Source organism: Mixophyes fleayi, chromosome 6, assembly GCF_038048845.1.
Source record: "Mixophyes fleayi isolate aMixFle1 chromosome 6, aMixFle1.hap1, whole genome shotgun sequence".
Taxonomy (NCBI): Eukaryota; Metazoa; Chordata; class Amphibia; order Anura; family Limnodynastidae; genus Mixophyes; species Mixophyes fleayi.
Window position 1 is genome coordinate 144,147,051 of NC_134407.1, and position 13,167 is coordinate 144,160,217.

Genomic DNA, 13,167 nt, shown 5'->3' on the forward strand with positions numbered 1-13,167 from the left:
CACACGCCCACTTGTACACGCACCATATTCGAGGAAAAGGGATGTTACATTGGTGATAGTAATGCATTAAGAAGTTGAACAACATAAGGGCTATTTTGATTTATGGCCCACCTGAAGTGAGGAACCTAGGACAGTAAAGAGGGAGGTACGGCCAGTACAACAGCCCATGGCGCAAGGCCAAAGGGGTGCTGCAGCTGTCCGCTATTTTCCCCAGGCACTGGCATTTATTAGATTGCTTTTTGAAACACTTGTACTGCTCCAGGATCTGTATTCCAATATGACAAGGGAACATAGCATTCCATACTCTTGCTCTTGGTATCAAAAGATGACCAGAGTCATAGGGGATTTACTAATGATAAAATTGGATCGATGTGACGCTCTACAGAAAAGTTAGATCACATAGTAGAATTGGTTAGTAAATCAGGCAACATGCAAATTGTGATTGAAAAAAGTGTCACAGGCCACAACCCCCTAGGGGCAGGGACAGGTCTTTAAAATGCTGAGACGAGACACAGAAAATGGTCAGACTTTTGGGGAAATCAATTCACATTGATAAATTGTCCATCTTCCAATCCAAATTTCCCTTGGCCAGAATGCAATTCATGTAAGTGTTAATCAATGTAATTTTATTTTAAACTGTTTTGCTTGTGTATGTTTTATATCAGTTGTTTATTAATTATTTTACTTTATATCTGAATGCCCTGTACTTACTGCATATTAAAGCTATAATTTAATATGTTGCGTCCTTGATACTCTAAATAATCCATTAGTCTGTTATAAGAAATAGCTCGACCAAGTTAACCCAGTGTGGGATATGTTGATACATTTGATTAACAAGCTTAGTGTATGCTTGCATTTACATTTGTATAACAGTCTGGAGGTGTGAAGAGTTAACCCGGTGCTTGCTGGTGTGGGTCTTGCTAGTCTGTGGATAGCTAGAAGCCTGTGTGCCAGTGTGGGACAGTATATTGGGGTCCTATTGCCTGTATTCAGAAGGTGGTGGTAAACATGAAGTGTCAGGGCGTGTGAGTGCTGTTTGGGGGCAATTCAGTAGGTCTATAACCTGTGTGATAGGTGCAGAGAGACTGCGGGCTGGAATCGTGTGCAACCTCATTTAGCAAACACCCCAAAGTCACGGCAGCCAGAAGAGTGTTCGTGACATGCTACTATTCAGTTTCTGACTGATTCACTTATCTCTCACAAGTAGAAGTCAGTGGCGGATCCGACCGGGGCCTCCCCGTTACCACCCCCCAACAACACTCTACATGCCTTTGGTGTCCGAGGAGGTTTGATCAAAATAAAGGAGGGACAGGGCCAACCGGGACGAACCAATCAGAGTGGAGGATGGGCGTGGATATGATAAATCGCCCCTTCCCTTAAAAAAAAGTCTAGGTTCATCCCTAGTAGGGGTCCTACATGTTCTTCTACTGGCTCTTAACCCTTCGGTTCTGGGCCTTCCATTGCTTCAGCTACACTCTCCAGTAATGGATTGGAACTCGTCAAAATTTTAGCTTTGGGAATTCCATTGTCTATCACAGTGCCTACTTAAGGTCAAGCCTCCTTGCCAGTTGTTGGCGTCTACTTCCTCATGCATCCTGTTATCTTCTCCAGTATGCTGCCTTCCAAGATGTTTTTTGCAGGCAAACAGCAGAGGAATTATCTCCACATAGTAAGTGGGATTGTTCCACCTAAAGTTGGGAACACACTACAAGTTTTTCATACGATTATTGTACCAATCACATGATAAATAACTGTTAGGTCCGATATTGCATTAGTGTGTACGCTCCCACGATCATGTTTTATTGAACCAAAGCACTTTGTATTGTTTCATTTGATTTTATAACTAAAAATCTCTATAAATGATGGAATGATATCAGGCAAATTCTTAAGTGTGTATGCACTTTTGACCAAAAGTGTACACAGATCCCAATAGGCCTTACAGAGGGACAATCTTTTCAGCAGATGGTTATGTCAGATGAAGACCACTGATCTGAAGGTAAATCTTGTAAAATCATGTATAGTGTGTACACATGAATTGGCATGCTGATCGGGACTTTCAACCATTAGTAAAATCATTAAAGATGTCACATCAGGAGAAATTTTCTGTAGTGTGTACCTAGCTTAACCGCTTTTCTGACAAATCTCTTCCTCATAGGTGTGTGTACCCCCTCTACCTGCCAGAGACTCAAGTGACGTCTCCATGCATCAAGGAGAATTTGGAGCAGAGATTCATGTGAAAATCTTCCTCTCTGCCTGGGGCTAGCTACTTCTTTGTTTAAAAGAAAGATGGAGGCCTACAACCTTGCATAGATTACTGTTAGCTCAATGCCATCACGGTGAAGAATCGCTTCCTGCTAACTTTAATCTCTGAATTATTATTCAATTGTATTAAAAGGGCTTCTATCAAACCAAACTGGATCTTCATGGTGCTTATAACTTCACCCATCTAAGGAAGGGGAACAAATGCCTTTAATACCAAGGTCGGTCACTATGAATATTTAGTCATGTCTATTGGGTTGTTTTACAACCCAGCAGTATTTCAAAACCTTCACACCAGGCATCTGACATCGTAAGGCAGATGGCTTGTACCATTCATTTGATTCATCTGAGAGTGAGTCCCCTTCTCAGTATTGGCTTATCCTGGATCCCAACTGTGTTCTACCTACCACCATTCCCATCATCTTTCTTCCCAGGAAGACTTTTATTCCGTCCAATCTATCTACTACGTGGGCGAATACCTATCAAAGCTTAATACATGTTATTGTTCTCTGCTATCAGTCACTTTATACAATAAAATGTAAAAGAATCTCACTGCAGTGTCCATCAATGGGAATTCTGAAAGGAAATCTGCGTTGGAAATTAACTCCCTTCATGATCCCAACTTTATCTCAGATATTTTCTTTTTTTTTTTACAAACTCCCAAGACTTTTCCATATATATGTGAATATCTTTAGTAGATTCTTAATATAAGCCAACTTGCTTTGGGAATTTAGTGGTCCTTTAAGATCATCTTATAAATTGGCTGATGATCTACTCCATTGTAATTATTTTAATGCTTCTTGTACTGCAATCAGGAATCAACGATTGTTCTATGTGTAGGCACTACCCATTGTAGTTTTTGCATTTTACATAGCGCTCTGCACTGCTGAAAATAATCTTCTGTGCACGGCAAGCTGGTGGTTGACTTGGGGGATATATTCCCTGAACAGAAGTGAGTCTGGGCACTATTCATCCAAGAAACTAATATTTGTTCTATATATAATTGGTTACACTCAACCTTCAGGTTGAACTAATGATTTATTTTACTTGACATTATTATATGTATTCCTCGCTAAATTACAGACATTTTATTAAAGTGCTATGAGTCCCATCTAATTTGGTAGTATACTGAGATACATGGTAGACACATGGATGTTGTTATATATAGAAGAAACATGTTAAAGCTGGAAGCTGGGAAGTGATTTGGGAGTTTGCCAGAAGTTGGAGCAGCTGCAGGATCAGTTCCACAGGAGTGATTGAGTTTGTTCTTGCTGCTGAGCAAGAGGGAGTCCTGGTTTCTTCCAGTCATAGAGCTGTACATTTTATTTATAATTCTTTATTTTCATTGTATAACAGTACATTAACAAGCTTAAGTAAGTAAAAACAGACCATGTTTTATCGAAGTCATAGGGCCTGAGTCATTAGATAGAGCAAAGCAAACAAAAGTTTCTCCTGGACAAAACCATGTTACAATGCAAGGGGTGCAAATTAGTTTATTATTTTGCACATAAGTTAAATACTGGCTTTTTTTTCATGTAGCACACAAATATGGTGGAGCGCAAAAGGAATAAAAGAAATAGGGTTATAGAGATTGAAAAAAGAAAGGAAAATAAGAGCATCCAAGGCTTACGAGAGGCCTGGCATAGAACTGTCGTTAAAGCTATACCAAGGATCCCACACTTTGTGGAACGTGGGAACTGTGTCATGGAGAAGGCTAGTCACATATTCCATGGATGCCGTGTGCCAAGTTCTATTCATAACACCCTCTCTAGAATGTTGTGAGGCCTTCTTCCATTTGCTAGCTATTTGCAACTTGGCTGCATTATATATGTGTCGAATAAGCTTATCCGATGTTTTGGTGATGCCCTTAATGGGTTGGTATAGAAGTATCGATAGAGGATTCTTAGGTACATTAATTGAGGTAACCTGTTGAACCAACAATATTACCTCGTCCCAGAATTTGGCCACCAGGGGCAATCCCACCAGATATGAAGGAAAGAGCCCACCGCCCCACAAACACGCCAACAAAGAAGTTAATCCTTTTTTATGCTTTACTTTCCTTAATGACTCAGGCCCATAGACAGTAAAAGTCGACTAGACATAGCAAAGACATTATAAACTGTGTATAATAACTTGTTATAAACTTTATTTGAGATCCAAAAAAATCAGAGTTTAGTAAACAATATACAATAACATCACACAAAACATAAATCAGTCAATATCTACTTCTGATATTGTCCCCAGCACTCATAAGTCCTATAAAGTATACAAGTTGCTTTATGTTTCTACAGAAATATAGGTGTGAAATTTCCCATACCTTGACAGAACTTGAGCTGTTTGACACTCTGTAGTTGAATGCATGCTATTGTACTCAGTCTATTTCAGTAATATGCCATAGAATCTGAATGTAGTGTCCATCAATAGAAATACTGAGAGGAAGTCTGCTGTGTGTGTTGTAAAATAACTCCTCTCGTGATTCCAATTTTATCCTTGCCTTCTAAAACTTTTACTTCTATATACATAGGAGATGAATATTCTTTTCATCCTGTTAAACAGGTCTACATTGGGGACAGTCATGAAGTGGCCACAGCTTTCATGATATCTGACACAATTGTAATTGCAATCGTTACTTTTCTTGATATATTGTAGCTTTTCTGTTCAGTCTACCATTCTGCACTACAGAAAATAATCGTCTGTGCACTCCGGGGTGGAAGTTGACTTGGGAATTCATCCCATGGACAGGAGTGCAGCCGGACACTAATCATCCAAGTAACTTATATTTGTTTTATATACAATTGGTTGCACTCAGGAGTACTGATACATGGAATGGGGGGGAGGGGGGGCAGTACAAAGTATCAGAGCCCTGGTCTGCCTGTTTAGTGGGAGAAGCCACTAACCTTGTGTAGCCCTGCTCCCTTCTGTGTCTATGGGAGGGGCTCAAAGAAGCTGCTGTACCAGGGCACGAAATTTCTCTTGGTGGCCCTGGGTGCTCATAACCTCCAGGGTGAACTAATGATTTCAATATTCAAACATTCACATCAGTCCCTGCTCCAATGGAGCTTACAATCCATAGTCTGAACACACACAAACACACACACACATTAAGGTTAATTTACTCAGAAGCCAAATAACCTACCAGTATGTTTTTGGAGTGTGGGAAGAAACCAGAGCATTAGGAGAAAACCCACGCAGACGTGGAGAACATGCAAAATCCCCACAGGTAGAATCCTGGTTGGAATCGAACCCATGACTCCAACACTGTGATGCAGCAATTCTAACAACTGTGCTGCCCACATTATAGGCACAACCCATGGCTCTGACTGTTAAGAGGAGTTTGTTGTTGTGGAACAGAAAACCTTATTCACAATCACTGCCGTATTTTCTGCCACTCACTGCAAACTGGCAAATGCTAGTGAACAAACATCTGGAGGGTATTACACATTGCGCATTCTGGTATAAGCTGGTGGAAGAGAATGATTCCACACAACTACTTATGTCTGAAGGTACTATGGGAGCTGACTCATAAAAAAAAGTGCTCATATAAACACACTTTCACAGGTACACTGTGTTCTGGGCAGAGGCAAACAAACAAAGTCCAGGATCCATGTGTGCCAACTGCAGTGCCAGCCAGAATCAGCATTAAATTAACCCCTACCAGAGCCGGATTTACACACACAGTGGCCCCTCACACACACACACAGTGGCCCCTCACACACACACACACAGTGGCCCCTCACACACACATAATACATGCACGCAGTGGTCCATCACACACACACACATAATACACGCACGCAGTGGCCCCTCACACACACACACACAATACACGCACGCAGTGGCCCCTCACACACACATAATACACGGACGCAGTGGCCCTTCACACACACACATAATACACGCACGCAGTGGCCCCTCACACACACATAATACGCACGCAGTGGCCCCTCACACACACATAATACACGCACGCAGTGGACACACACACACACACACACACACACACACTATACTACCCCACCCCTCCCCCAACTTACCTTTTTCCATCTAGGAGCTGTGGAGCCTTCATCCCCTTCACACATGGGACGGCACCTGTCATGTGGTGCACGTCCCATGTGACACACAGCAGGCCACACAGAGGGGGGAGGGAGGAGACCAGCCACCACACTAGCCCCGTGTGGCCCCTCCCCCGACTTCTGTGTAGTAAACCTGTCTAGAGATAGGGACCAGGGACACTTTAAATTGCTCCTGTCCCCCCCAGCTGTGCCCCCCGAGAGCCGCTAGGCCCTAGGCAGGTGCCTAGGTTGCCTAGCGGTAAATGCGGCCCTGACCCCTACAGATGATTCTATGAATATATAGGAACCACTAGGATGTTATAAAACTTTATTTTTACAGGAAAGTTTGTACTTTATACTGTAGATTATACTCTGCACACTCACTAGAAAACAAAAAAGTGCATTAACTGGATAATTTGTTTGCTAGCAATGATACTGCATCATGTATCCACCACCCTTCTACTTCAGATCCCTGACAGTGCCTTAATCTAGGTACACACTACAGGAGATTTCTCACGATGAGCTATCAGTAACAATTTTACCAATGATTGAAATTACTGATGAGCATGCAGATTCATGTGTACACACTTCCACAATTTACCTTCAGATCTGTGCTAACCATCGACTGAAAAGATCTATGGAGGTCTACCTACACTGCTGGCCGTGAGTGCACACACACTTCAGAATTTCCCCTGACATCGTTCCATCAGTGATAGTGATTTTTAGTCAGTTTATGTAATCAAACAATATGATGTGCTTTGGTACGATAAAACATGATCATGGGAGCGTACACACTAATGTGATATCGGAACGAACAGTCATTTATCGTGTGATTCGCGCGATATTTGGGTGAAAAGCCTGTAGTGTGTACCCAGCTTTAGACTCCCTTTAGAAGCACATAGGTAGTACATTTGGTGGAAGGTCTTTGGCACCTCTTCCTCCCCTCTTACCTTAGCAGTGGTGGCAGCATCTCCCTTTCCTGACTGAGAGTATGGTGTTGGATTGTGATTTCACAGATATGGAGTTGCAGCAGCAAGCCGCTATACAGGTAAGAGACTACCCTCCATGCAGGGCCGGACTAGGACTAAAAATCAGCCCTGGAATTTAAAGCACACAGGCCCATCTGTGTTGATGAGTAGGAAATAAATTGTGTGCCGCCGCGCAGTGGCGTCGCCAAGGGCGTGGCCACATTGTATTGGGGGCATGGTCAACATGGGGCATTGATACATACATTAAAATAAAGCATTACATTTATCACGCCCTCCCCAGCCACATCCCACCACCCCACGCCAGACATATTATGACATCCTCAGTCCACTGTACTTATCTATGCTTCTGATGCTGCTGACATTCATCAGGTTGGAAACGTCCAGTAGAGTGAGAAGCGAAGCTCTCAGTCTCACGAGATTTCCAAATCTTGTGATACTTAGATCTCCTCGGCTTGCTCTGAAGGCTGTGTCCTGTGAAGGGACTGGGAGCAACTATCAGCTTCCTCCTGCTAACCAGAGCTGGATTAAGGCTCTGGGGGGCCTGGGGCACTTAAGACTCTTATGATGTAATATGGTTATTAGACAAATTTTAGACAAATACACAGGCAATACTGTGTGCACTACTGTTAGGTGCAGGCAGCTCCCCCTTCACAAGCAGTACAATGTGAAGCAGTAGAGACCTCCCAACTGTCCTTGTAGTCAGATTAAATCCTGACTAAGTGAGACAGTCACCCAAATTTGTGACTGCCCTAACAGATGCAGGACAATTGGCAGACTGTCCTGCTCTCTCCTACCTGTCTTGTGACTTTACTACCTACAGCTGCTGGTTTCTTTAGTTTCTGCTTGTCTGGTTTTTGGAATGTTGGATGTCCTATTTGGAAAAAAAAATGGGTACATGAAATTCATAAAACTCCAACCACATCCGTAGTTAAATTAATAGCACCCGCCTTTAATAGTGAGGTCTCCCTCCAGCCCTAACATTAAAATAATTGTATAAACATTTCATAAATAGATCTATTACACTCCAACCAGCTCCAACATTAAATTAATAGTATACACATTTAATAAATAAACCTATTTCCCTCCCTTCAAACAGCCCCAGCAATAAATTAATAACATTTGCGTTTAATAAATATTACCATTTCCGACAACCATCCCCGGCCTTCATATTCATATTCCCGGCCTTCATATTCATATTCACATATAATACATAGCCCTCCTCCCCAAACTCCGCCCTACATTCAATTAATAGCTCCAAACCACCCCAGCATTATATTAAAGGTCCTGTCACCTCACCTTAAATTAACACACTCCACTATTAAATTAAATAGCCCCACTATAACCCTACAAATAAATGAATAGCACTTAGCATTACATAATTAGCTGTGACCCACAGTTCACAATTAAATTAATAGCCTACCTCTCACCCAAACCAGCAATAAATTAATAACATTTCCGTTTAACAAATATACCAAATTCCCTCAAACCATCACTGCCATTAAATTAATTCCTAACTACATTTAATAAATAGACCTCATTCTCCTCAAACAGCCCCACATTCAATTAATACCCCCCATACCACCCGATTTTAAATTAGAGGTCCCATCTCCCCATCTTAAATTAATAGGTCCCACAATTAAATTAAATAGCGAACCAATACATTTAAAGCTCCCACCCATCATTAAAAGATTGTCTCCTACCCTCACCATACGATTAAATTGATAGTTTACGCCTCCACCCGCACTACAATAAAAGCCTCTTCAAACGCTCTCAACCCAACCCCCTTCCCCGACACTTAGCTTCATCCATGTGGCGCTATAGCCTGCTACTGGAGCTGAAGTTTGCTTTCTTCACACATGCCGTCAGTGGGGGAGCTGCACAGAAGTTGCCTCTCTACTGCTGAAAAGTGACCCTGTTGCCAATATATCTACTTCACTCAAATTTATGACGCAGTTCCTGAGCAGAAGCTCATCCTGAGCTGGCATTGCCACATACGTTAATAATGGATATATGTACACAATGCAGTTAGGCGCTCATTGACTTTGTTAGTCGCTGTAATTAGATCTGAAGGTAGGTATGTATATATAAGTGTATATTGGAATTCAGTGGGTGAAGGTTAAGGTTCGAGGCTGATACCTTATCTAATTTAGGAATGTTGGATGTGAATGGAATAATGCCTCTAGTGTGTAGATTTTTAAGCGCGGTATTCAACTAAAGCTGGATCCTCATCTATTTCCAAGGATCATCATCATCATCATCATCTATTTATTTATATAGCGCCAACATATTCCGTAGAGCTTTACAATTGGATATTTGTTTTTATTGAATTTGGAATTAATTGTTCATAATACTATATTTAATGTGGGACATATCATTTAATGGGACTAACTGATGTTGAATCAATTTAATTTTAATACTGATAAAAAAACACACAATACATTAAATTTGTTCAATAAAACCGATTTTTAAAAGAGTGGGAAAAATAAAATCAATATTTCATCAGGACTGATAAGACGTAATGACTTGATCAGCCGTTAATAATTATAAATCCCTGATTTGCTTTCAACACAATAATACATAAAATTGTTACTATCCCTGATTGCAATAAAACAAACATATAAACCAGTAAAATAATAAACTTTTATGAATGGTTTATAGGAATTAGATAGACAAATAATAAATAAATAATGTATAACATAGGTTCAATGAGGGCTTATAAATATTCCCAGCAACAATGCCCATGATTAAAGCTATTGTAACCAGTCTTTGAGGAAATCACAGCAGTACAATATGAACAACAATGAAGAGTCGAGAAAGAATTAACAAAATCCAATCATAAAGGTTGCAGCAAACAATGGTTTTTAGTCCTGTGAGGGGACAACTTGAACCTGGTCAGAGCGAGTGGTTTCCAGAGTGTGAAAGTAAAGTCTCATCTCACCTTGTGTGTTTTCCTGGGGCTGCAGGGCAGGTGGCCAGTGCTCCGGTGCTCTATAGCAAGAGTGTGAGCTGGACACTGTGGTGAGAGCAGAGGGCTCATCAGCGCTTCCGGGTATAGGAAGCACAATGCACATGCCCTCAGTGCTTCCCCTTAATCCGGCTCGAGGGGGGGGGGGGAATCAGAGGGCGGCACAGGTAGTAAGGTGGCTGGTTCCTGGGGAGAAGCCAGCCACTAGGAAGTCAATCAGTGTTGGGACCGGCCATTAATAGGCTAGGGCCGGCCCCATGGCAGATAGGATATAACAGATAGAAATGAATGCCCAATTCCCCCATTTTTGTCAGTCCCTGCACGGGCCCATCTAACTTTCGACATTTGTCAGAACTGTCAGATGGCCAGTCCAGCCCTGCCTCCATGTCAGCGCCAGGAGCTGTGTGGGTGCACTGGGGGGATATTAAAGATACTGAAAAAATGTAAGGGTTCTAGTCCAGTAGTTTAGCTGCCCTTCCTCAACAAGCAATGTGGACAGTTTGACTATGAAACAAGGACTAACAGCAAAGGAACACGTAATGATACAGTCAATACAAAAGCGAAAGTCCGGAGTAGATTATTGAGAGCCACGTGGAGATGTATAGAGAGGAACTACATTTACAGGCATGCAGTGGCTTACAGTGTCACAAATCTGTCAGGTCATTCTGTTGTCCAAGAATGACCTGAGGGAGCATGAGCCCAATAGTCAGCATAACAGTGTTCTGTTTAGTAAACCTGTCTAGAGATAGGGACCAGGGACACTTAAATACTGTGGTGATAACCTGATGCATGTTCATAGGGTCAACTCCTACAGGTCTTTTTACTGTCCTTCCCGATTACCATCTGGTAGATCATAAGCACGCGTTGAATGAGATGTGCACACTTTCTGGACTACTGAAAACTGTAGCATGTATGTAGACCTCCAGTTTTTAACTTGCTTGTTTAAAATAAGCTGCTTATAAATGGTGAAGGTTTGCAGAATTTAATAGCCAGCATTAAAAATGGTAGTTACTGTATACATTCATCAGAATGTCATATTTTATTTTACCTTCTACATGTGTATTAAGCCATACATAATAAGGTACCTGACCCCACCCTAAAACACTTACCAACCAAGATAAGAAACCTTGGCTAAGATGACAATCTAATGAGGTCTTGGCCTATCGCTTCTCCACAAATACTATAGGGCCATGAGCAGACCCAAAACCTGATATGGCACATCCTTACAAAAAAAAAAAAATCAATAAGAGAGATTCTTAAAAAACTCTGCAACAGGTAGTACATAGTATTATTACAAATATTTTCTTCAGCCTCTAATCTTTGTGGGAGGGAATACGGGCAGATAGGCACTCAAACATACTTTTGGGCATTACCACCATATAATACCCAACTGGCACGAATACAGGGTTAATTAAATAAACCACTCACAACTATTGTCAGGATCTGCCTGCAAGCCCCTTGCAGTGCATGCAGCTTTGCCTGGCAGCTCCTGCCTCCTGGACTATCAGACTTTATTATTGTGTGTTGCAGCAATACCTTTATCCTCCAGAGGTGCTGCTATTGTGCCTTTCTAGACCCTTAGGAGTTTACCTGCTGCACTAATTATCTCTGGCACCTGGGTGTTCCCTATGTATACCTGTCTCCCCCAGCATTAATTGCTGGTTATTGATGTTAAGTTATTACTACCTCCTGCTGTGCTCCAGGGTTTATGCTGCTTGGGATCTCTACTTACATTCTGCTTACCTGTATCATCTGTGAACCTGGTAATTACCTCTGCATTTCCCTGCACTTGCTGCCTGGAATTCTTCCATACCTCCTGTTTACCTGCAAACTGCCGTATACAAAGCTCATTATTACATCATCTGTTCATACTCTTCTGCAAATAAACATTGAATGTTTTTCACCTTATTCGTGACTCCTTAGCTGTATTCTTGCATTGATTCGTGACAAATATAAAGACATGCATTGGAATAATTAACCTTTACATGTAGACAAAGTTATGGAAGCAGTCTTTAAAAATTCATAGAGATAAACCAAACATAGTTAGTCTAAATGCTTATATAGTCAAATGCCATTTATCACGGATGAAATGATGTTCATCCTACTACTGTGTACTTCATAAGTTTCCTAAAACAACTATCTCCTAGCAACCTCCATGACCCTGCCTATCTCCCCTCTAATCCCCATCTTTTCTATACCAAAACTAAAGCACTTTGCTCTAATACTGTCTGCTTTTATGATGTAGATGTTCACAAGTGTCTCTTCTATGTAACTTCATATATTATCAACCCTGCTTGTATGTTGCCTGTTTTACATTGTATAACCCTATGAAAATAAACCTAAACACAAATAGAGCATATAAGTAATTAAAGATATATTACATGGTGCTATACACAACCCCTTGCTCAAGAGTATGCATTGGTTATGGGAACCTCCATTTGAACCCCAGGGGGATGCAGCTGACCCCCATACTCAACTGCACTAGAAGCAGTCTGAGAGATCCAGGATCCTACACTGGGAAACATGATAGCCAGTCCCTGATTGGCTGCATCACTCAAAGAGGGGGCTAGCTCTCATTTCAGTCAGGAGACCACTGACTTATGTATACAACAGGGATCCCAGGGGATGAACCACTAAAGGTCAGTATTCGTCCCTTATCTGAGAGTGCTTTGTTGTGTTTGGTGTGAAAGCGCTTACACGGCTCCTTCCATCAGACTTGTGGAAGTCTCTCAGAAATGGGACGAGTACAGATTTTAGTTTTAAACGCTTTATCTTATCTCAGACTATACAAAACAAATGCATTGCAACAGTACTTTTTACACTACTATAAATTAAGGGAATTCAGCATTAAAGACCAAATTTAGACTAGTAACAAAACAAATAACCAGAAGACCACACAATA